This window comes from Panthera pardus, unplaced genomic scaffold (genome assembly GCF_024362965.1).
Source record: "Panthera pardus isolate Hobbes unplaced genomic scaffold, ASM2436296v1 HiC_scaffold_24, whole genome shotgun sequence".
Lineage (NCBI taxonomy): Eukaryota > Metazoa > Chordata > Mammalia > Carnivora > Felidae > Panthera > Panthera pardus.
In genome coordinates this window covers 3,309,160-3,331,293 of record NW_026526810.1, presented here as the reverse complement: position 1 = coordinate 3,331,293, position 22,134 = coordinate 3,309,160, and the positions used below count along the sequence as shown (strand labels likewise).

Below are 22,134 nucleotides of genomic sequence, written 5' to 3'. Positions count from 1 at the left end.
TGTGTTGTACACCTGAAACTAACATAACCCTGTGTGTTACTTATACTGGAATTAAAAAAAAAATTAAGGTATTTTTATGAGACAGAGAAAGGCTATCTATACAAATGTTCCAGATTAAAGGGGGGTAGAGACATGTAACCGGCTGCACAGCCTGACCCTAGGCTGTGTCCCAGAGCAGAGGGGGAAATGCTGTGAAGGTCAGAGCCAGGTCAGCCGACGGAGCTGGATTAAACTATTGGATCCTGTTGAATTCATGCAGTTGGTCACTGTGCTGTAGTTATACAAGGGAATACCCTTATTCTTAGGAAATACCGGTATTAAGGATCATGATGCATGTACCTTATTCTCAAGTGGTCAAAGTATTTTTTGCATATATTTACTGCAAAGCTTACCTATTTAGAGAGAGAGAATGAGAGAGAGTGCAAATGTCAAATGATGAAGCAAATAAGGTACAATTCGACCACAGATAAATCAGGCGAGGGATATACACGCGTGCTCTCTGTGTTATTTTCGTTCTGGCCACTTCTCTGGATGTTTGAGATTATTCTCAAAAAGCACTTTGACACATCATCACTGTGGTCCTCACAGCTAAGTAACACAGCCTTATCCTCACGATACAGGTGAAGGCGCCACGAGGACATATGCAGAGTCACACAGCCAGTAGGTGACAGGCTGAGGAGCAGAGCCCAGGGTTTCATGACACAAAGCTTGTGTGCACCTCCTCAGTCTACTCAGACAGCCACATAGCTGACTTTATTTAGGTGCATGGGAAGGGGGATTGGTTTTTTTGGAGAACTTTTGCCAATGACACACACAGTGCCTCAGGTCCGCCCTGGGGGAGGCGTCATCCGCATTCTGTATCAACCCTCTCCATCTCTCCGTGGGCAGCCTCCCGCTGGCCGGACATCCTGCACTCTCCTCCCATCTGTGGAACTTCTGTCCCATGCAGACAGACTCCCTTACATGGTTCATCTCTCTCTAAATGTCCTTTTGTGCTCATCACCTTACAGGAAACCCGACTCTGCTGAGATGGCATGGCTCCCCTGCCTCTGTCCCTTGTGCAGACCTCAGGGTCGGGATTTGGGTCTGAATTTTCCTTACCCCCCAGTGTCTGCTCCCTCCTCTAAGTTCTCCACCTTGTGTAAAAATCGTTGCTCTTCCGAGACTTGATCGGTTTGGCTAAATCATTGTATGCCAACCTCCTCATTTTTTTCAGAGTGGCTGGTTGGCCACTTTCCCTCATTTTCTAAAGTTTGACATCTGGTTTACCATATTCCTCTTCTGCAAATCCTACCATTATTATTCATGACATCAGTCTTCCACACATGGCATGTCCAAAGCTCTGGCCTTTTCCTTGACCACCTCTTCTCCAGTGACATGTATCTTCACTGCACTTCCTCTACTCGCCCCAGACCTTCCTATTGCACAAACCACTTGTTCCAGGCAGGGATATTGGTTGTAAACCACAGAAATCAATCTCATCCACTAAAACAGATGGAGCTGCCACTCATCCACTAAAACAGTGTACAGAGTGACAGGGAAAACCAGAACACCAAGTCAGAAAACTGTCAGGGCTCAAGCAGTTCTGGACAGCTAGGAGCACGGGCTGGTCCCTGGTCCTGGGACCCAAATCATAGACCATTGCCCTGTAACTGGCATTGCTGGCCCCCCTGTACGCACACCACTGGACTTAGCTCTACACTCACTCAAGTAATCACCCACTGTCCCCTCTTCTTGGCTGCCCTCCTTCGGGAGTAAGGGTCTGGGTGAGAGTTCTTGATTATCCAAGCATAGCTCATGTGTGCACTCCTTCCTAAGGGACCTGGGAAGAGAAAAATGTCTTTCGACTGTGCAGCCTCCCCTGTAAGGACAGGGCTGTGTTATGGTCTGGATGCATGTATCCCGCAATGATTAGTGCCCATATTAGAAAAGGAAGAGAGAAAGATCTCTCTGTCTGTCCATGCTTGGGCACCAAGGAAAAACCACATGAGCACACACATACAGCAAGAAGGCAGCAGTCTGAACGCCAGAAAGAAGGTTCCCACCAGAACATGACCATACCAGCAGCTTCACCTCGACTTCCAGCCTCCAGGACTGGGAGGAAATAAATATCTGTTGTTTAAGCCACTCAGTCCATGGTATTTTGTTGTAGCTGAATGAGCAGAATAAGGCAAGCAGAGTAAGTCCCACGTCTGTGATCATCCTAAATGGGAAGGGCATGGGCTACTGAGAAACCAAAATCAACAACGTCCCACACTGTACGTCTGCTGTCTGCTTGGCGACCCTGCATTTTCTCGTACTCTTCTCATGATTACCTTTCAAAACAAAGCTCTCCCCTTGCTACTTGCCACTCACTTTTATATGTTGAAAACTCATTCACTCCCCCACTGTCCAACCAAGGAGACATCGCACACATCCCTCCTAGAGGCTAAAGCGTCCGGCTCTGAGTCCAGGGTTTCTGGACAATGTCTGCTCCCCCTGATTCTCCCTTGATCCAGTCTCAATATTTTGAAACTGTAAACCATTACAACCCATAAACAATAGTGTGAGGGGGAAACAAATGGATGGAATGAAAGAAATAGCAGTTAAAATTTATGTTTGTATGTGTGTTTATATGTATATACTTTGTGTGTGGATATATTATATATATTATAATATTAACTTAAATTTATATCAATATATTAATATAAATATATAGTTGTTAATATATAATATAATATGAATATATTTGTATTAATTATAAATTTATATCAATTCTATTAACCTATAATAATATGTTAATTTACATTAATCTATACTATTAATTTATATTAATAATATATTATATATATATATATAATAATATCAGAGAAGGCCATGACCCTTGTATTGCAACTGGTTTCAAGGCCATAGTTGATATATGCAACTCTCTCCAATATCCTATGCTTTCCTTGTTCCCTAGACTTTCACACCCCACCATGGTGATTGGAAATGTTTGCCTAGTGAGATGACGCCAACCTTCCTTCCCAGAGGATATGAGCCCTTGGTGGTCTTACTCATTAGCATCATGGGAGTGGCTGAACTAAGAGACACCCAGTGGAACACCTGTGTTCTATTTATAACTCTTCCCATTCGGCTGCTTAAATCAACAGTCTTTCCTCTTGGTGGGATTAAGGTTCTCAGCCAACACTCTAGTGCCCATTTTTGCTGATGGGTTGAATGGCATGAGGAGCTCCTTGGGACTCCAAGATGGCAAAGCAAGATTTTTGCTAGTGAATCATTAGGTTTAATTGTGTCATGTTCCCCCTCAATTCTAGACGTTGTAATGGACCTTTGTAATATTCCTGAAAGGCTATATTACAAATTTGTTCTGAGCATATTCTTTATTCTGCAAGGCTTCATCCCCTCCAAGGAAGGTATTATTTCTTAGTTGGATCAGGAGAGTGGTTACACACACACACATACACACACACACACACTAATATACAATGACATGTACAGGTAATTAGCAGAAGTGCGACTAGCAGAGAAAAGAAATTAAAATTCAGAATGTATCTCTTCCACTGAGAAGGAATTTATGTCTCTGCATGGTGGAAGGGGGTTGATGGAACCAACCAGCCACCAGGTGCCAAGATGGTCCTCCAAGATACTATACTAAAGGCTTGGAGTTAGTTGTTCCTGTTGAAAGTTGGCCACTCGGCAATGGGATAGCCAAATAAGCTTACACAAAGAGGGACCCATGTTGTCAGGCCCATGTGTGGCCCTGGGGAAGAAGGCTGGTGGATGGATATTCCCAGACTGAGTCAGTTTTCCCTCCTGATTAGTGAGAAGTCACTATGTGGTGGCTTTCATATGAGGTTCAGATATTTTTGCATTCTGGGCCATTCCAAAATTTCCACAGACCTCTTTCCTGAGAGTCTTTGTCACTGATGCTCTAGTATTACTTCTTCCAAGTCCCTGACCAACTGATCAAACCATTAGCCACTGCCCATGACCAAGTATAAATACTCAAGCTTGCTCCTCTTACAGATAAAATGGCGAAGAAGACAGGCTGTTAAATTGTGTTTGCTGAGCCAGTTTTCCTTCTATGTTTCTTCAGGACCATTCTTGAGTAAGCTTAACATCGTATCAGTTAATGTGGACCATTGTTAGGATGCCACACAGAGCCATCCAAAACACAGGCTTAATTTTCTTCCTCAATCAAGTGGCATAGGGACCCATCTATGAAGGCACAGGTGTGGGTTGAGGGAAAGGCAGACCCTGTGCTGATATGTGTTACGCCTGCATAGCTCAGAGCACCTGGGATTCTCATTTTTTTCTCCTGAGAGACAGAGAGAGATTGCACAGGCAGGGGAGGAGCAGAGAGAGCGGGAGAGAGAATCCCAAGCAGGCTTGCACTCTCAGCGTAGAGCCTGAGATGGGGGTCTATCACATGAACCATGAGATCATGACCTGAGCCAAAATCAAGAGTCAGACACTTAACCAACTGATCCACTCAGGTGCCCCTGGGCTTCTCACATTAAAGGATGTATAGGATACCTAATTGATATATGTGTCCATGTGCATATTTTCCATACATGTATGTATATAATTCTTACACACATGCCTGTATTATCCCAAATCTTATAAGCTTTTGGAAGGGCAGCCACCTTTCTATCATTCTTTCCATCATTCCCAGCCACCATCTTTAGCATCCAACACAATGCCTAGTCATAGTTGTGTGGTTGTTATATTTGACAAATAAAAATACAGGACATCCTGTTAAATTTGAATTGCAGGCAAATGATAAATTATTTTTAGTATGAATACATCCTGTGTGATATTTAGGACCTCTTTATACTAAAAAATGTGTTATTCATCTGAAATTCAAATTAACCTGGCTTCCTGTATTGTATCTGGAAACCTTAAGAGTAGGTTCTCAATAAATATTTGTTGCATTCATGAATAAATAAATGAAGGAAATAATGAGATTTACCTAGGACTTTCATATGTCCTCCTCACCTCTTTGGACTTTTCTGTAGCTACATAATAGATTGAAGTGCCAGCGGTTTCTCTCTGCAGCTGCTACAGATGGCCACCTCTACCCCAATGGAAAGTTGTCCTAGTGGAGCCAGAGAACATAAAATGTCAGGGTTCAAGTGTGAGATGGGGAAGTTGGGGGAGAATCGCTGCGAAACCAATGGTTCTCCTTTGTGTAGTCTACCTGTGGGCACAGGGGTTGGGAGGGAGTCTGAGAGTTGATCCTGAAAAGATGATGCTTATTTTCTGACCTGGTTGAATACTGGGCTCAGAGAAATGATAGAATTCCTGGATAGATCAAGAGATCCAAGAATAGAGGAAACTGCTTTCCAGCTCTCTGTCCATTTCCCTGGGAGACTGGATTCATCGGCTATTGCTAAGTAACAAATAGTCTCAGAATCTTTTGACATATGGCACTGGGCATCTATTTTTGCTCATAGGTTTGCAGATTGGTTATGGTGTCCCTGTTTCAGACTGCAGGTTTCCTTCATGGGTTGTAGTCAGGAGCCCGGGCCGGGGGACTCATGGCAGGATCAGGAAAGTCCCAGAATGATGAGCAGAAGCATGCAATGACTCTTCAGGCCTGGATTCAGAACTCAGACACTGCCTACATGCCATTTGGCCAAAACAATACAGGGCCAAGCTCAACTCAGCATCAATGGTGAAGAGGTAACCTCCTTATATTCCTTGTATGGGGTGACAGCTCACTGGATAATAACTGAATTTTCCACCAGGACTGTAAACTCTATGAGAGTCACACAGGGTGTTGAAATGGAAGAGGTAAGTCCGCCTCTCTGAGACCTTGAATCCTCTCCTGAATAGAAGGAGCAGAAATATTGTATGTGCTCACAAATATTTGCAGCGTCTTGGCAGCTCTCCCATAGGCCGTGGGCTACCTAGCACCCGCGTGCGCACGTTAGGTGTAACAGTCACCAGTTGCTGAAGGCTTGATGGGTGCCATTGTTTGGTCTCAGTTAATCCTTCCAATCATCTAATAACATAGAGAGTATTCTTTCTGATTGGTATATAAGAAGGCTGAGGCTGGTAAGCGGAGTAATTAGCCCAGGGAGCCTGGTGAGACCAGAAGAGCTGGTGTCAGAACCCCAGTGAGTCTGGGTACAAGGCCTGTGCCTTTTCACTGCTCTGCCCGGTGGTATGTGAATTCCAGTCTCCTCTCTTTCACAGTCGTTCTCTTCTGTCTTCTTCCAGGGGCTGCTGAGAGCGCTCAGGAATCAGCTTCTAGCCACAGCTGTGCAAAGTCCAGGAGGAGAGATTTATGGAGTGAATTAAGCAGCTTTCCAAGTAGGAGTTTGGTAAAGGATTCACAACCAAGACCAGTGGGGTCCAGAAAAAGTCTCTGCCAAGAGGTTTTGAGAACGCACAGCTTGCCTGCCTCCAGCAAAGACCCCACGGGGTCCTGGAGAAGGGGAAGAGGACTAGGGCCCTGGGGCCTGGCCCCAGACAGGGATGGCGGGCTCCAGCCACGGCCTTCGAGATTGACCACCTCCAGCAACACTCTGTTTATCAGGCTCCTGGCTCTGCACTTGGCTTTGTTAGCCACTGCTGAGTCAGTAGGGGGAGTATTTAATTAAAATCACTGTAGTGCTGCGAAATGAGAGATTGGGAAGACGGCCAAGCTCTGCAGCCCTTCCCACTAGCTTGGCCTTCTGTGTGGAGCCCCACTGCCAGGCCTGGGGCCTGTGACTGTCCCTCTGACCCCTCTCCTGTGAGGGGCATGGCCTGCCGTGAACCTCCAACCTTCAGAGGGGGGCGCTGGAGCTCGTAGAGCTCCACGTGGATGGAGGATACGCAGCTTCTGTTTTATCCAATAATCATGTGCAGAGGCTGGTGGCAGTGGTGGGAAGCAGGGGTGTGACGTTACCGGCTTGCATCATGGACCAAACCCTACTTCCAAGGAGTGACGTGCATGGGGTCAGACGTGGATGGAGAACCAAAGTACCCTTTCATTAGGACGTAGCTGGGACTGCGGCCCAGACACCGCCGATGGGCTCTCTGGGAAGCTGGGCCCGAGCAGGTGGCCTAGGCTAATGTGAAAGGGTGCTGCTCGCTTCCTGGGCCCAAGAATCTGGGACTCGGTGACTGCACAGCAAGCCTGTGGGAGAGGCGAGAGTGCCTGGGCATGTGTGTCCTGGAAGAGAGGAGAGAACTGAGCTGGGGGATGTGTTCAGGGAACCAGCCAACTAAGGTAACTGAATGAGTGTAAGATGGGGAAGAGGCTCGAACCATAAGGTGTCACTGCAATGTGCCGGACACGCGGGCTGCCCGAAGTATGAGCTGTGTGTGTGGAATACAAGGCAGAGAAGGAGGTGGGGCAGTGAGGGGCAGGAAGTTCCAATCCCTTCCCTCCACTGCTGGCCCACACCTGCCGTGCTCCAGACCGCAGGTCCACTCTGAGCGCTCAAATGTGAATAAAGCCCAACGTCTGCCTTCAAGCAACTGACTTTCTATCACAGGAGATAGATGCTTTTTCAAGTCGTGATGAAAAAACTCATGGTTTGGGGAAGATTGCCCTCATCTCCTTTCTGTACTGGTTCCCTCCTCTCCTACCTGCTTAGCTGAGAGAGTGCTGGTAAGAGGTACTCAATACTCAAGGTTCAGGACTTATGCACAGGACTGATGGGAATAATTCTGACCCCCAAGGGGAGGCAAGAAACCAGCCAGCAGTTACCTTGATGCTTTTGTACATTTCTAATCCTGAAGAGCTTGTTGTTAAACTGCTTCTTGAGTCTAACCAGCCTTAAGGTTGTGCATAGACTATTTCCAGGAGGGTCTATCCCCAGATGTTCCTCTTTCTTCTCCCAAATCCACTTATCCTCAGCTTGTGCCAACTGGTTGGAATAAAAAAGAAAGAGAGATGGCTTTTGCAGGAAAACAAAAGGGTCCTGTGCAAAGGTCCTGGGGCTTGAATGTTAAGTATCCTCATCACTCTCTCAGCTAAGGGTGGATTTGGGGGGATGGTCCTCCTTGGTGCTCAGACTGCATCCTGAGTCTAACTTCCTAACATTCATTGTGGTCTACTGTTACGTTGTCCTCCATGTCCATTTTTCCCACCTGGCCATGAGCTCCCATTTAGTACCTGGTGGAAAGTACATGCTCAATGGGTACCTGTTGAAGCAATGTAAGGTTGATAGAGTTAGAAGTGGGTCCAAGTAATAAGAAGCATAGAGGAGGCGGGACCTTTCTGCTATGGTAAGAAAAATCCAGAAAGCTTCATGGAGGAAGTGACTTTTGAGCTGGGCTCAGTACCTCCAGTATTTACTAACTGACCTTATGAACCTCAATCCTTTCATTTGTAAAATGGAAATCATAAGTTCGGGGTGGGGGGTGGTAATTCAATATGAATGTGAGAATCTAGGGCAGAACCTGGTACACGGTAGACGCTCAAAACCATGATAGTTGTTTTTATTAAAAATGTATACATTACAAGGTATTCAATGTAACACAGGGTGTGCTGGGTAGAGGAGGTGGGACACGATGAAAACAGGGTCTAGAAAGGTGGCTTGAGTCCTGTTGACAGAGGTTACCCGGCCAACCCAAAGAATTTGGCCTCGTTTCTGGAAACAGGCTCGTGGTACCAGCGTGAGGCTCTGAGCACAGCCTCTGTGGTCAAATTCTAGCTCTGGCTTGATCTCTTGGTAGCTGTGTGAATGGAGCACTCTACTTAAGCATTGTAAACCTCAGTTTCTTCATCAATAAAATGGAGATAATAAAAGTATACTGATTCTCTAGAGCTGCTGTAACAAACTATCACCAGCTTGGTGACTAGAACCAACATATTTATTCTCTCACAGTTAAGGAGGCCAGAAATCTGAAATCAAAGTGTTGGCAGAATCGTGCTTCCTCTGAGAAGCTCTGGAGGAGAATCCTTCCCTACATCTTCCAGGTGATTTCAGGTGGCTCCAGGTGGCTCCTGGTGGCTCCTGGCTTGTGGCTGCAGAACCCAGATCTCTGCCTCTGTCCTCACATGGCCTCTCTTCTGTGTTTGGGTCTTTTCTGCTCTTTTAATGGTACTTGCAAGATTTAAGGTCCACAGGGGTAATTCGGGGTGACCTCATCTCAAGGTCCTTAATCTGATCACGTCTGTAAAGACCCTCTGTTCAAGGTCACATTCACAGATTCTGGGAGGTGGACACATCTGTTTGGGGAGTCACCATTCAACCCATCACAAAGAGTGCATGAAAATGAGACCTGCAAAGTTTCAGTAAACTTTACCGCGTGAAACTTGACCGCGTGAAACTGCTGACACTCTCGTGCACGTGTTTTGCGCGTATGGTGCGCACGAGAGTGTCAGCAGTTTCACATGGTAAAGGAAATTTTCAACTTTGAATGTTTGTGGGCCCTCCTGGGCTGCCAGAAAAGCTATACCTTAACTTTTAACCAAGGTCAAAATGACTCGGCAAGACCTCCCAGCACGGGCTCTGTCTCTGCCCTGAGCACACACTGTACATCTGGGAAGAACAAAGGAACCCAAAAGGAGCGTTCCAAACCTAAAGATGAGGAAAACAAAAAAGACCTCCCTGGCTCCCGTAAGATTAAAGTCACACAACTTTGCACACACAAAAAAACGTAAGTTAAAGCCTGTAGCTTTCTGCAATGCCTTTCGTCATGATGATTTGTAACTCTTTATGTAAAAAATATAGATATCCCGTGAGCACTCTCTTCTTTGTGAAGATTGTGCCTCCCGGACACCTGCCCTAATGGACTTGAATAAAAACGCTTTTGCTTCCTCTTTAAAATGTTTACAAAAGGCTTGTTCATGTGAGCATCTACCTGCTAATGGAATACAGGTCATGGTGGATGCGTCTCTGGGAATTCTGCTGCATAGTCCACAGATAGGCACTATCCTAGGGTCTGTTCCTAGACCACATTGGCTGGTTGTTTCCATTGTTGCTTGGCCTTCCTTCTCCTCCCGATGGCCATCTCACTTTCTAGTTATTCTTCACGGTGCCTGATTGCCTGGTCTTCATCTTTGCTCAGTCATGAAGACTGTCATGATGGCATCCCCAGGCCCCTACCAATATTTGAATTCAGGCACTAACAAACATCACCGGGCAGGCATGGGAAGAAGGTGGGTTCAAGAAGACCTGCATGAATTCCAGCCCTGTAACCTTTCTGTGCCTCAGTTTCCTCACCAGGAAAATGGACACCTTATTCCAACCTTGAAGACGATTGCAAGGAACGAACTGAAATTATCTGTTATGTCACTTCAGATTCAGTCTTGTGCCTCTTAATCCACTTACCCACAGTGTGTCTATTTTTAAATATACCCTTCCAGAGAATATAATTCAGGCTTTCAATTCATTGGGGAAAAAAATCCCGGGATTTCATCAGGTTAAAACCAATATTTCATCCGTTTAATGTTTTGTTAAGATTGATAATATATTTCTTTTTCTTGAAGTTTATTTATTTATTTTGAGAGAAAGAGAGAGGGGGAAAAAACAGGAGTGGGGGAGGGACAGAGAGAGAGGGAGAGACACAATCCCAAGCAGGCTCTACAGGGTCAGTGCAGACCCCAACACGGGGCTCGAGCTCATGAACGGCGAGATCATGACCTGAGCCGCGATCAAGAATTGGATGCTTAGGGGTGCCTGGGTGGCTCAGTCGATTAAGCATCCAACTCTTGGTTTTGGCTCAGATCATGATCTCAGAGTTTTGTGGGTTCAAGGCCCCCCCATTGGGCTCTGAGCGCTGACAGAGCAAAGCCTGCTTGGGATTCTCTCTGTCTCTGTCTCTCTCTGCCCCTCCCCAACTTGGCTATCTCTGTGTCTGTCAAAATAAATAAATAAACTCAAAAAAAAAAAAAAGAAAGAAAGAAAGAAAGAAAGAAAGAAAGAAAGAAAGAAAGAAAGAAAGAAAGAAAGAAATTGGACCCTTAACCAACTGAGCCCCCACGTGCCCTGACAAGCTATTTCTATCTGCTTTTTTTATTAATCACCAAAGAGAAAAAATTCCCATAGTATTGTGTGTTTAGCTTACCCTATTTATCCAGAACTGAGATAAGTAAATACGGTAGCAAATTGGACACTAAACCACTGGTCAAAATCACAGCAGTTGCCTCTGGACACCTTGTGTTTGGACATATTGACATTTCATTTAAGCCTTAAGTGGCTCATCTCTTAAGTGAAAGTACAAATGAATACTATACTTACTGAGCTTTAAAAAATGCCATTTCCTTCTCTTCTTCAATGCTGGACAAAACAGTGTGCCACTAGAGTTCCCCGGGAGAAAATGAACCATTCTCAACAAGGAAAGTAGAGTGTGCTGCTTTGTATATAATCTGCAATCTGTGCGTCAACGGTATTAGAGCTTTTAATTCCTGGTTGGACTACAGTAGAAGCAAGAGCAATTAGATGTCCATTTTCCTTATTCTCTGTGTTGGAGGTTTGGGGAGGGCTATGCCACTGAGGAGCGCTTCTCTGATTTCAGAAACACAGTTCCCACAAAGGACAGCTCTTCAGTAGAAGCTGGAAAGCACTTTTAGCCTTGTGGCTTTTTCACTCCTTGAGTGGTTTTGTTTTATTTTTCTTTTACACTTATTTGTTATTTTATTTTTATTTTTTTAATATGAAATGTATTGTCAGGTTGGTTTCCATACAACACCCAGGGCTCCTCCTGACAGGTGCCCTCCTCCATGCCCATCACCCACCCTCCCCTCCCTCCTAGCCCCCATCAACCCTCAGTTTATTCTCAGTTTTTAAGTCTCTTATGCTTTCGCTCCCTCCCTCTCTGACTTTTTTTTTTCTTTCCGTTTTATTTTTTTTTTAAGTTTATTTATTTTTGTGAGACAGAGAGACAGAGCATGAGTGGGGGAGGGGTAGAGAGAGAGGGAGACACAGGATCCTAAGCAGGCTCCAGGCTCTGAGCTGTCGGCACAGAGCCCAACACGGGGCTCAAACTCACTAACTGCCAGATCATAACCTGAGCTGAAGTAGGATGCTTAACCGACTGAGCCACCCAGGTACCCCTCATTTTTTACTTTTAAGTGTGGTTTGGATAAGATATAAAAACCAGTGGCTCTCAAAACTGGCCTGTGAATCAGAATCACCTGGGGAGATATTTTACTTTTAATTAAGCTTTTATGGAAGTTTTCTGCCATATCACATACAGGCAGAAAATTGTAGCATTTGGGGGGGGGGGGGCGGTTCACAAAGTGAACACACCCATATAACCAGTTGGGTTGAGAAATGGCACATTGGGAGCTCCCTGGGAGCTTTCTAAAGCCCATATTTCCAGGGCCTAAGAGTGGCTCACTGAATGCAAAGCTCTAGGGTATGAACCAAGGATCATTGTTTTTAACAGGCTCCCAGGTATATCTGACCCAGCCAGACTGACGTTATCATTTGGATGCCTCCGAGGTAGACAGGAATTTGTTGTTGTTCGACCAAACAAAAAGGGTCTGATCATCTCTATGGAAAGGGACTCTGGGCACCACATTAGATGTGTTAGCCTGAGGCTTGGTGTGTCAGAATCGATGTCGGCATGGAGTAACCAGGCCACAGGGAAGTGGCTCCTTCCCAGGCTGGCCATTCTGCTTAGAGCTTTCTGTGTGTTCTTTCCAAACCCATGATGACCCTGTGATGGTTGTATTGTACTCTTACTTTGCCGATGAGAAGCTCAGAAGGGTAAAAGAAGGTGCCTGTCATCACACAGCCACAGTGTTGGGTTTAAAACTCAAGTCAGTCAGATGTAGAAACCCACAGTCTTTCCACATCCTTTGTCATCTTAAGATTAAAACCAGTTCCAACACAACCAACAAACAACTGAATCTGTGTTGGGGGACACGGTGCCTGGCACCAGTTCGCATCAAATTTGTCAAGTATTGCCTCAATTCCAGCACAGACCGGTTCTAATTGCACTGTGGAGGTTCTAGAAAAAAACTTGGATAATCCTACCATTTAAAAAAAATGTATTTATTTATTTTTTGAGAGAGAGAGAGAACAGGGGAGTGGCAGAGAGAGACAGAGAGAGAGAGAGAGAGAATCCCAAGTAGTCTCCTGGCTATCAGTGCAGAGCCCCACATGGGCTCAATCTCATGAACCATGAGGTGACCTGAGCTGAAATCAAGAGTCAGATGCTCAACTGGCTGAGCCACCCAGGCGCCCTGCTGTCATTCTTTGTGATCAGACAAAAATGGTTCTTCATATATAGCATTGACAGAGTGATCCCTTCATTCTAAAAAGGTAGCTTCAGGGAGGGGGGGGGGAGCACCTGGGTGGCTCAATCAGCTAAGCGTCTGACCTTTCATTTCAGCTCTGGTTGTGATCTCACAGTTGTGGGATTCAGCCCCCCATGGGGCCCTGTGCTGGGCATGGAATCTGCTTGAGATGCTCTCTCCCTGCCCCTCTCCCCTTCTGCCATTTGCATGTGTGTGCTCTTTCTTTCTCAAATTAATAATAATAAATAGATAGATAGAAAAATTAATTAATTAATTTTTTAAAAGATAGTTTTGGTCATATGGAAATGCAAGGAGCTACAAATATTTTTTTATTGATTTAGAAATTTTGTTATAGGTAGATCTTGTTGGGCAAAAAAAAAAAAACACCAGTGATCTCCTAGGGCTTACAAGTGTTACATAAATTTCCCCTCGGATGTGTCTAATTTTGTGGTTAATTGTTGGCACAGGCAGAATCAATACTCTATAAAACTGTGTCCTGTGGAATCCACATTAGACTCTCTATGACTCCCTCTCCTATTTTATTTTATTTTATTTTATTTTATTTTATTTTATTTTATCTTATTGTGCCTTTAGTTTTCATGTCTTGGGGCTGGGAGGTGCTAGTGACTTCCATGTGACACGCATACTTTCATAAAAAAAATAGGGGGTGTGATAGTGAAAAGCTGTGACAGAGACAGGAAATGACTGAGGCCAGAAGACAGGTCCAATCAACCTCGAGTGAGGATCTTGCTGCTATTGTGATACTCACTAAATTATGTGCAAATATATCATAGTTCCCTTTAATGGGCATTCTGGGCATGGGCTCTCATGTACTTGGAGTATCGGTTATCTAGTTTAGGAAGCTAAAAGCGAGGACTGATAAAGGGAGTTATTCATGGGATCACATGAAAATGAGTTATTCATGGGATCACATGACATTTCTCCTTTAGATAATAGATCTCAACTGGAGTCATTTTGCATGCCCCCTCCCCCCTCCCCCCCCCCCCCCCCCCCCCGGGGATATTTGGCAATGTCTAGAGACTTTTGGTTGTCCCAGCTGGGGATCAGTGGGGTGGGGGGAGAGTGGATCTACTGGCATCTATTGGGTAGAGGCCAGGGATACTGCTAAACATTTTACACAAGGCAGCCCCCCCGCCCCCAATTATCCAGTCCAAATTATCAGTGGTGCCAAACTTCAGAAACCCTGGTAGGAAATGGTAATAAATCTCACACAGAGACCAGCTTTTCTGTAAAAACAATGGGAACAACTAAGTTATTTCTACTTGGATTGAATAACACGGTACTAAGGAGACCATGTATTTGACGGGGCTTGCTTGGATTCTAAATTAGTTCCCCTCAGGGCTATATGGGAAACTGGAGCTAAGAGAAAACCACTTCCTCTTTGGGATTCAGGTTATTAAGCCTCTCTAATCTCTACCCCCCAGCTCTCTCCCCTCCCAGCCAACTCTCCTCTGAGGGTGGAATTTGCTATTCTAATGAGAAATAGCACACAAACTAAAAAAAATGATAGCAATGCAAAACGTATCTCTCTTGAGCAAAGTTAATTTAGGTGTATAAAATCTCAATTGAAATACTGTCAGTTTTTGTTGTTGTTAGAATCCCGACTTTGAATAAACGTGGCTGCCATGGTGCCCCTAGGAGAGAGTTGCTAAGGAAACCAAAAGCCAACCCCACAGCCAATGTTCTTCATCCCCATGGAATAACATTATGGCCCATCAGTCATTTTGAGAGTTAGAGACACCCCAGCAAACAAAATGACAAGTATCTGTTTATCCCAGGAGAATAGTTTCAGGAAACAGATCTACCCGACACCATCAGAAGATTATCTAACGACCCCTCCCGCTAATGAGACAGAAAATGGATGTCGCTCAAAGAAATGCTACCTCAGAATACCTCAGAATAAAGAAATCCAAGTCTTTAACATAGTGATTATACAAACGCAAAGTATATTTTCTGATAGCTTGAGTTATAGCTAAGGTGAGTTATATCTGCATGCAAGCGATTATTGCTGGGGGCACAATGCATTCACTTAAACACAACCTTTGTACAGTTGCTAGAAAAGCTAACAGAAATTCCCTGAAACTCTTCTACATCAGCACAGGAAGTTTGCTTGTTTGTTTGTTTGTTTGTTTTGGCTATTCTTTACCAGTATGATTACATCTGGAATACCACAACAAAAGTTAGAGAGGGAGGAAGCCAAACCATAAGAGACTCTTAAAAACTGAGAATAAACTGAGGGTTGATGGGGGGTGGGAGGGAGGGGAGGGTGGGTGATGGGCATTGAGGAGGGCACCTGTCGGGAGGAACCCTGGGTGTTGTATGTGTTGTATGGAAACCAATTTGACAATAAAGTCCATATTAAAAAAAAAATAAATGATACCATAAAGAAAAAAAAAGTGGAACACCACAACAGGCAATAGCTAAGGAGAAGTTTTCTGTCAATGTGATCAGGAATAAATGCTGTAGAAGGAAGAGTTGTCAGGAATTGGGATACTTCATCTAATAGAGAAATAGGAGAATGAGATCTGTCTCCTAATGCCTCCCGAATTCCCCTTCCTGGGGGCCCATGGCCTCACCTGAATCCGGGCCAGCCTAAGCCATATGCGGAGGTGTTTTAGGTTTCTGTAGAGAGAGGGCTCTCCAGCCCCCCTCCATAGCAGCGCCCCTGTTGATTCCTTTTGCATTCACACCCACTAGCCCTGCGCGTGTTGTTTCTTGTCCTCCTGATATGGACACCCTGCACTCTGGGCCAAGCACCCCCAGCAGGGTCCCTGACTCCCTCTCCATGCCCGCCCACCAGCCTTGACCCAGGAGCCATTTCTGTTCACCCATTGACGGGTGCGCCAGCTGGGGCTCCTGCAAGCCAGCGAGCTCTTTGGCCACCCACTGGCCTGCAACCACAGCTTCTCCAATGAGATGAGAACCTCTTCTAAATTTGTCCTTCTTAGAGCATTCCCCCTGGCCCCAGGGTATCCTTTAGACATTTCCTCCCAGCCCCCGCCATCTTTATAGTTACTCTGCTGTCATAGCTGAATGATCACTTATATTATACGTGCTCTATCTAAATTACTTCGTGATGTCTGTCTTCTGGTTAGGCCCAGATTGATACATCTCTTTCCACACCCCTTGCCCAGAATTTGTGTCAGATCACAAAAATAAATGCTGATTTCTTTCATTTTGTTAGCATGGGTGAAAACTAAAACCACGTCCACATTTTCCAGAGTGGCTGGTCTCTGGGAGATGAAAGTTGGATTTCTCTGAAGAGGCTTGAACGGAAGCAGGCACAAGTTTCCTTTTCTCCCTTCTGGAAACACCTACCCTCTCCAGACAGGAAATAGCCCCTTGTTTCAAGAAACCACAGTGATCTGTAACCTAATATGCATCAGTGCCCAGGTGCTGTGTTCCTCAGGAAGGAAGAGCCACTTTCTCCTCCACCTGAGTGTTCATCCCCATCCCTCATACACACCTCTCCCCATCAGTGTGTGTGTGTGTGTGTGTGTGTGTGTGTGTGTGTGTGTGTGTGTAAAAGATACAAATGCATAGTGCTCCCTATGTGTCAGCACTATTGCACCTCTTTATGTATCAGCTCATTCAATCCTAGTTACCCTGTTAGGTGCTGTTAATCCTCCCATTTGCAAAGGAGGAAATCAAGGCCAAGAGAGCTTAGCTTGGCTTGCCCAACATAGCAAAGCCACCTGATATTTTTCAATTCACCTGTGCTGTGCTATTCAGGTTGACGGTATAGGTCTCCAAAATAAGGGAGGGTAAGAAGCTAATGAGCCAGTGACCCTAGGGAAGTATCTCTTCATTATACATGATTAATCATGGAAAAACGTAAATCATAAACAAGACGAGCTGTGCTCTCTCATCTGCTTTTAGCCTGCTGTGTTGGAGGAATGAAAATAAAGACCAAGCTGGGCTCTCCCTCTCCCTCCTCCCTTTCCTAGATATCCAGCCTCTCAGTCCACAGGAAAGACTGTAAGAGATTAAGAAGACTCCAGCCAGAGAGAAGGCCATCTGGAGAGATTGATTTACAGGCATAGCAAACAGAACCAGGGGATCAGAGGTAGGGTGACTATATAATTAATCAAAACTGGAATACTTTGGGGAGTGAAAGGGATGCTATTAATAATTACACTGGTACAAATCATGTAAGCCAAAACTGTCCTGGGCACACCTGGACATATGGGAACAGGTGCACCTGTCGGCAGGTAAGACCACCAGGGACCAGGCATGAACCAATGGGTCACTCAACTGAGGAGCTGATGAAGGGTTTGCTGGATGAGGTATGGGCAGAGATGTGAGAACCAACAAAGATGGTGATTACCAAGGGATCAGCACAGGGAGAAGAGTCACTGGCTCTTGATCAGCATGAGCTAGAGCCATAGAAGAGGGGCTGCCTACAGAGCTGGCACTCAGAAGAAGGTAACCGTTGCCATGATTGCTAGGAGGCAGGGAGGAAGCAAAGAAAAAATACTGTCTCCTCTCTCTCCTTTAGCCTTCTGATCTCCTGCTACAGCTTCCCACTAGCCAGGGAAAGCTGGAAGTCAAAGGAAAAAGTAGCCTAAATGGTTCAACTGCAAGGAAAGTAGGCTTCAGAGAAGGGCAAAGAAGGGCAGAGAATGGGGTTGGGAGCAGAGTCAAACACAGATGCCATGCATTTTGTGACTAATTCAAGAATTCCCTTCTCAAGAATTCTCATTCTATGTCAGCTATCGGAAGTCCCAACTCCCACTTCTCCATTACATTGACTCTAATACCTATAAAGATCAACACATGCCCTAATCTAACCCCATTGCCACCCCACAGCTCCTGGCCCCTTCCTCTGTGCTTCGAGAATTATGGGCAGCCATTAGCAAAGTCTTCCTCATCACCAGCCTCTCCTGTAATGTGCCCTTCATCTTTGTCCAAAAGAAACTTAGTTCTCTGTGGACTCTAATTTCTCTACAGATCTCTCAAGTAGTGGCTGCTTTCTTTCCCCTTCCCTCTACTCTGCAGACTGGTGGTGGGAGATATATATATATATATCTCCTATAGCCATCCTTGGATATATCTAAGGATATCTATATATCCTCCTTAGATAGGTGGTAGATAGATATATAGATAAATAGATAGGAGATAGATTACATAGGAGATAGATAGATAGATAGATAGATAGATAGATATCGATAGATATGGAGATAGATATGGAGATAGACAGTAGATAGATGGATAGATAGATGATAGATAGATCGATGATAGATAATAGATAGATAATAGAGAGATAGATAATAGATAGTAGACTGATAGATGATAGTTAGATACATAGATAGATATAGATAGGGAGCTAGATGATAGATAGATAGATAGATAGATAGATAGACAGACAGACAGTAGATAGATGGATAGTTAGATGATAGATAAATATAGATAGTAGAGAGATAGATAATAGATAGAAGATTGATAGATAGATGATAGATACATAGATATAGTTAGGGAGATAGATAAATAGGTGATAGATAATTGAAAGATGATAAATAGACAGATAAAGACTTCCTCTAAGGAAGATATAATATATATCGTTAGTCCTCATTGACACTTTACTATTCTTCCCTCTCCCTAACAACCCACAGTTTTAAAGACCACCCTTCAGACTCCACTATTTACTACCCACCATCTTGAAATCACTTAAAATGCTCTTCTCAGGTACTGTTTTTCATTCTTTGAAGATGTAAGCACTGAGCTTATGGCCACTCACTGCAACTGTTAGTATAATTCCAACACTTACTGTAATCCCTGATTATTCCAATATTAACGAAGACCATCTTTCTAACACTGCAGAGTTTTAGTTTCTCAACTTTTGTCCTCAAATAACCAGTTTTCCACTTCCTTGATCACACCCTAGACTTTGTCATCATCAATTACAGTACCACCCCTACGATCTTACAGAAAACATCCCACTTTCTGACCATTACCTCCTATCTTTCCACTTTACCCCCTCAAGTACCCCACTCTCTGGACTCTTAGACTAATTTAGATCTACAGTCATTAACTTTATCATATTAAACAGTTGTACTGCCCTTCATCCCACATCATTATTCCTTCCTTTCTCGTCTAATCTCGTTTCCATGGTCTGTGGTCATAACCATTCTCTTGCACACAACCCTCAACTCCCTTGGCTCTCTTTCCTTTATCATACTCACCTGATGTTTTAGCTCAGGCTACCATAACAAATACAATAGTCTGGGTGGCTTAAACAACAGAAATCTATTTCTCACAGTTCTGGAGGCTGGGGAGTTCAAGACTAAGGTGCCAGCAAATTTAATTCTTGGTGAGAGCTTTCTTCCTGGCTTCCAGACAGCTGCCATCTCAGTGTGTGCTCATATGGCCTTTTCTTCATGCATGAGCATGAAGACGGAACTCTCTTTTTCTTTTTATAGGACCACTAATCCTATCAGATTTGGAATCCCCACTTGTGACCTTATTTAACCTTAATTATCTCCTGAAAGCCCTTTCTCCAAATAGAGTCTCATTGGAGATTAGGGCTCCAGCAACTAATTGTGGGGGGACACACTTCAGTTCAGAGCAGCCAACACAACCTATGCCCTGTTTAAATCCAACATTACACCTATTCCATGTAGGTCAATGTTATACTGATTGATTTAACTTTAGATCCTCAACCACTAACCCACAGTGGACCTTTGGTGCTTTCACTAATTCCACTACATTTCCCTAATCCATTCACTTGTCTACTCTCCTGGTTGACTATTTCCTTCTTCCCAAATCTTCATGGTCTGTTCTTTAATTTTCACTCCCAAATAGTTGCTTTGCTTCCTATTTCATTGTACATCATAAAAGCAATCAGAAAGTAATTTCCATACATTTCCATCACCATATCTATCTGTCAACATACACAAACATCTCACATTCTCTTGTTTCTTTGGACTGACTTCCTTTCTCCTTTCTCTGGCCAACTCCCCCTTTGGGGATGTACCTGCTATTTCCTCTCTGCCTTGCATCATCAACCTCCCTCACTCTTTTTCATTAGTGCAGAAACATTTTATATTTTCTCATATTAAAAAAAAATCTTCACTTGCCCCACATCCCTCTTCAGCTACTGTACCCATTTTTGCACCTCCTTTCCAGGAAAATTATCCTAGAATAAAGTCATCATCCTCATTTCCTTTTCTCCTACCTTCTCCCTAACCCAATGGCATCCAGGTTTCATCCTTTTTCCACCCCAGAAATAGCTCTTGTCAAGGATGCCAATTACCTTCTCATCTCCAATTGCAGCAGGTAATTCTCAACATGCATCTTCTTCCATCAGTGTTTCAAGCAGTTGATTGCTCCCTCCCTCTCCAAGCACATTTTTATACTTTTCTACATACCACTCTGTTCTGCTACCTCATTGGAAATACTCCTATAAATTTTAGAAATTTCCACGTCTCACTTCTTTTTAAAAATTTTTTTAAAATTTTTTTTTTTAACGTTTATTTATTTTTGAGACAGAGAGAGACAGAGCATGAACAGGGGAGGAGCAGAGAGACAGGGAGACACAGAATCTGAAACAGGCTCCAGGCTCCGAGCTGTCAGCACAGAGCCCGATGTGGGGCTCGAACCCACGGACCGTGAGATCATGACCTGAGCCGAAGTCGGATGCTTAACCGACCAAGGCGCCCCAAAAATTTTTTAATGTCTATGTATTTTGAGAGAGAGAGAGACAGAGTGCAAGTGGGGCAGGGGCAAAGAGAGACAGAGATGGAGACACAGAAGCAGAAGCAGGTTCCAGGCTCTGAGCTGTCAGCACAGAGCCTGATGTGGGGCTTGAGCTCACAAGCCATGAGATCATGACCTGAGACGAAGTCGGACGCTTATCCAACTGAACCAACCAGGCGCCCCTCTTTTTTGCTAATTCTTAAACATGCCGCCCATGCTCACAGACCAGGGACTTTGCACTTGCTGTCCCTTCTTCCTGGGACACTCTTCCATGCAGAGCTATATGGCTAACTGACACATTTCATTCAAGTCTCCCGCTTCCCTCCTATATTATCACATGCTGACACACTCTATTTTATTCTTTGTTTACTATTTGTTCCTCCCACTAGGATATAGCCTCCTTGCTCATAGTGGACCCTCCATAAGTGCATTTTTGAAGAATAAAGAATTGAAGATGATTGAAGAGAGCATGGAATTTGTATTCTCTCTCTCTCCCTCTGTGACTGCAGGTGAGCCAAAAATTAGTCCAACAGCACCTGATAAACACATCTTTGAGACTGTGACTATTTCAACATTAGCATATTGTCTAGGCGAAAAGCACCCTTGTGGAGTAGTGACTACTGAGGCAGAGTCACCTTCAAAGGAGTCATGAACTCACCTGACAAGACCCCAAACCTGTTTAAATTCTATTCTGCTCCTATGCCATCCATGCTTGCCTTTCTGTAGCTGAACATGGCTGGGGGAAAAAATGTCACAATGACCACCTAACCTTAACATGTGTGACCCCTAATCTGAAAGGGACCCAAGGGCTAGTCTTTGATAACCAGTGAAGGAAGCAATTTTTTTTTTAACGTTTATTTATTTTTGAGACAGAGAGAGACAGAGCATGAATGGGGGAGGGGCAGAGAGAGAGGGAGACACAGAATCGGAAGCAGGCTCCAGGCTCTGAGCCGTCAGCCCAGAGCCCCACGCGGGGGCTCGAACTCACGGACCGCGAGATCATGACCTGAGCTGAAGTCGGATGCTTAACCTACTGAGCCACCCAGGCGTCCCTGAAGGAAGCAATTTTTGAAGTGCAACCTGACTTATGAACGGAATCCAGATAGGCCAATCCCCAGGGAATAACATTTGGGCAGAAGGAACAGTAAGAAGAGAGGCCTTGAGGTCAGAACAAGCCCAGTGGGTTCAATGGAGAGAAAGAAGCAGTGAGCACAGGGCTGATGAAATGGGAGGGGCTGTCAGGG

General features: G+C 44.6%; 1 long non-coding RNA gene across 2 annotated transcripts in view; it reads right to left on the bottom strand.

Moving 5' to 3' along the window:
- Positions 1-20,568, bottom strand: part of LOC109273390 (uncharacterized) — a 28,136-nt gene extending 7,568 nt beyond the window's left edge. The window contains exons 1-2 of one of the 2 annotated variants that reach the window (XR_008416977.1): positions 19,378-20,568; positions 5,400-6,247 (exon numbers count right to left, since the gene is read on the bottom strand). This is a non-coding gene — a long non-coding RNA (uncharacterized LOC109273390). Of the gene's footprint in view, positions 1-5,399; positions 6,248-19,377 lie in introns of those variants that run through there. The other variant, XR_008416978.1, reaches the window with a different exon arrangement.
- Between the last annotated feature and the right edge of the window lie 1,566 nt (positions 20,569-22,134).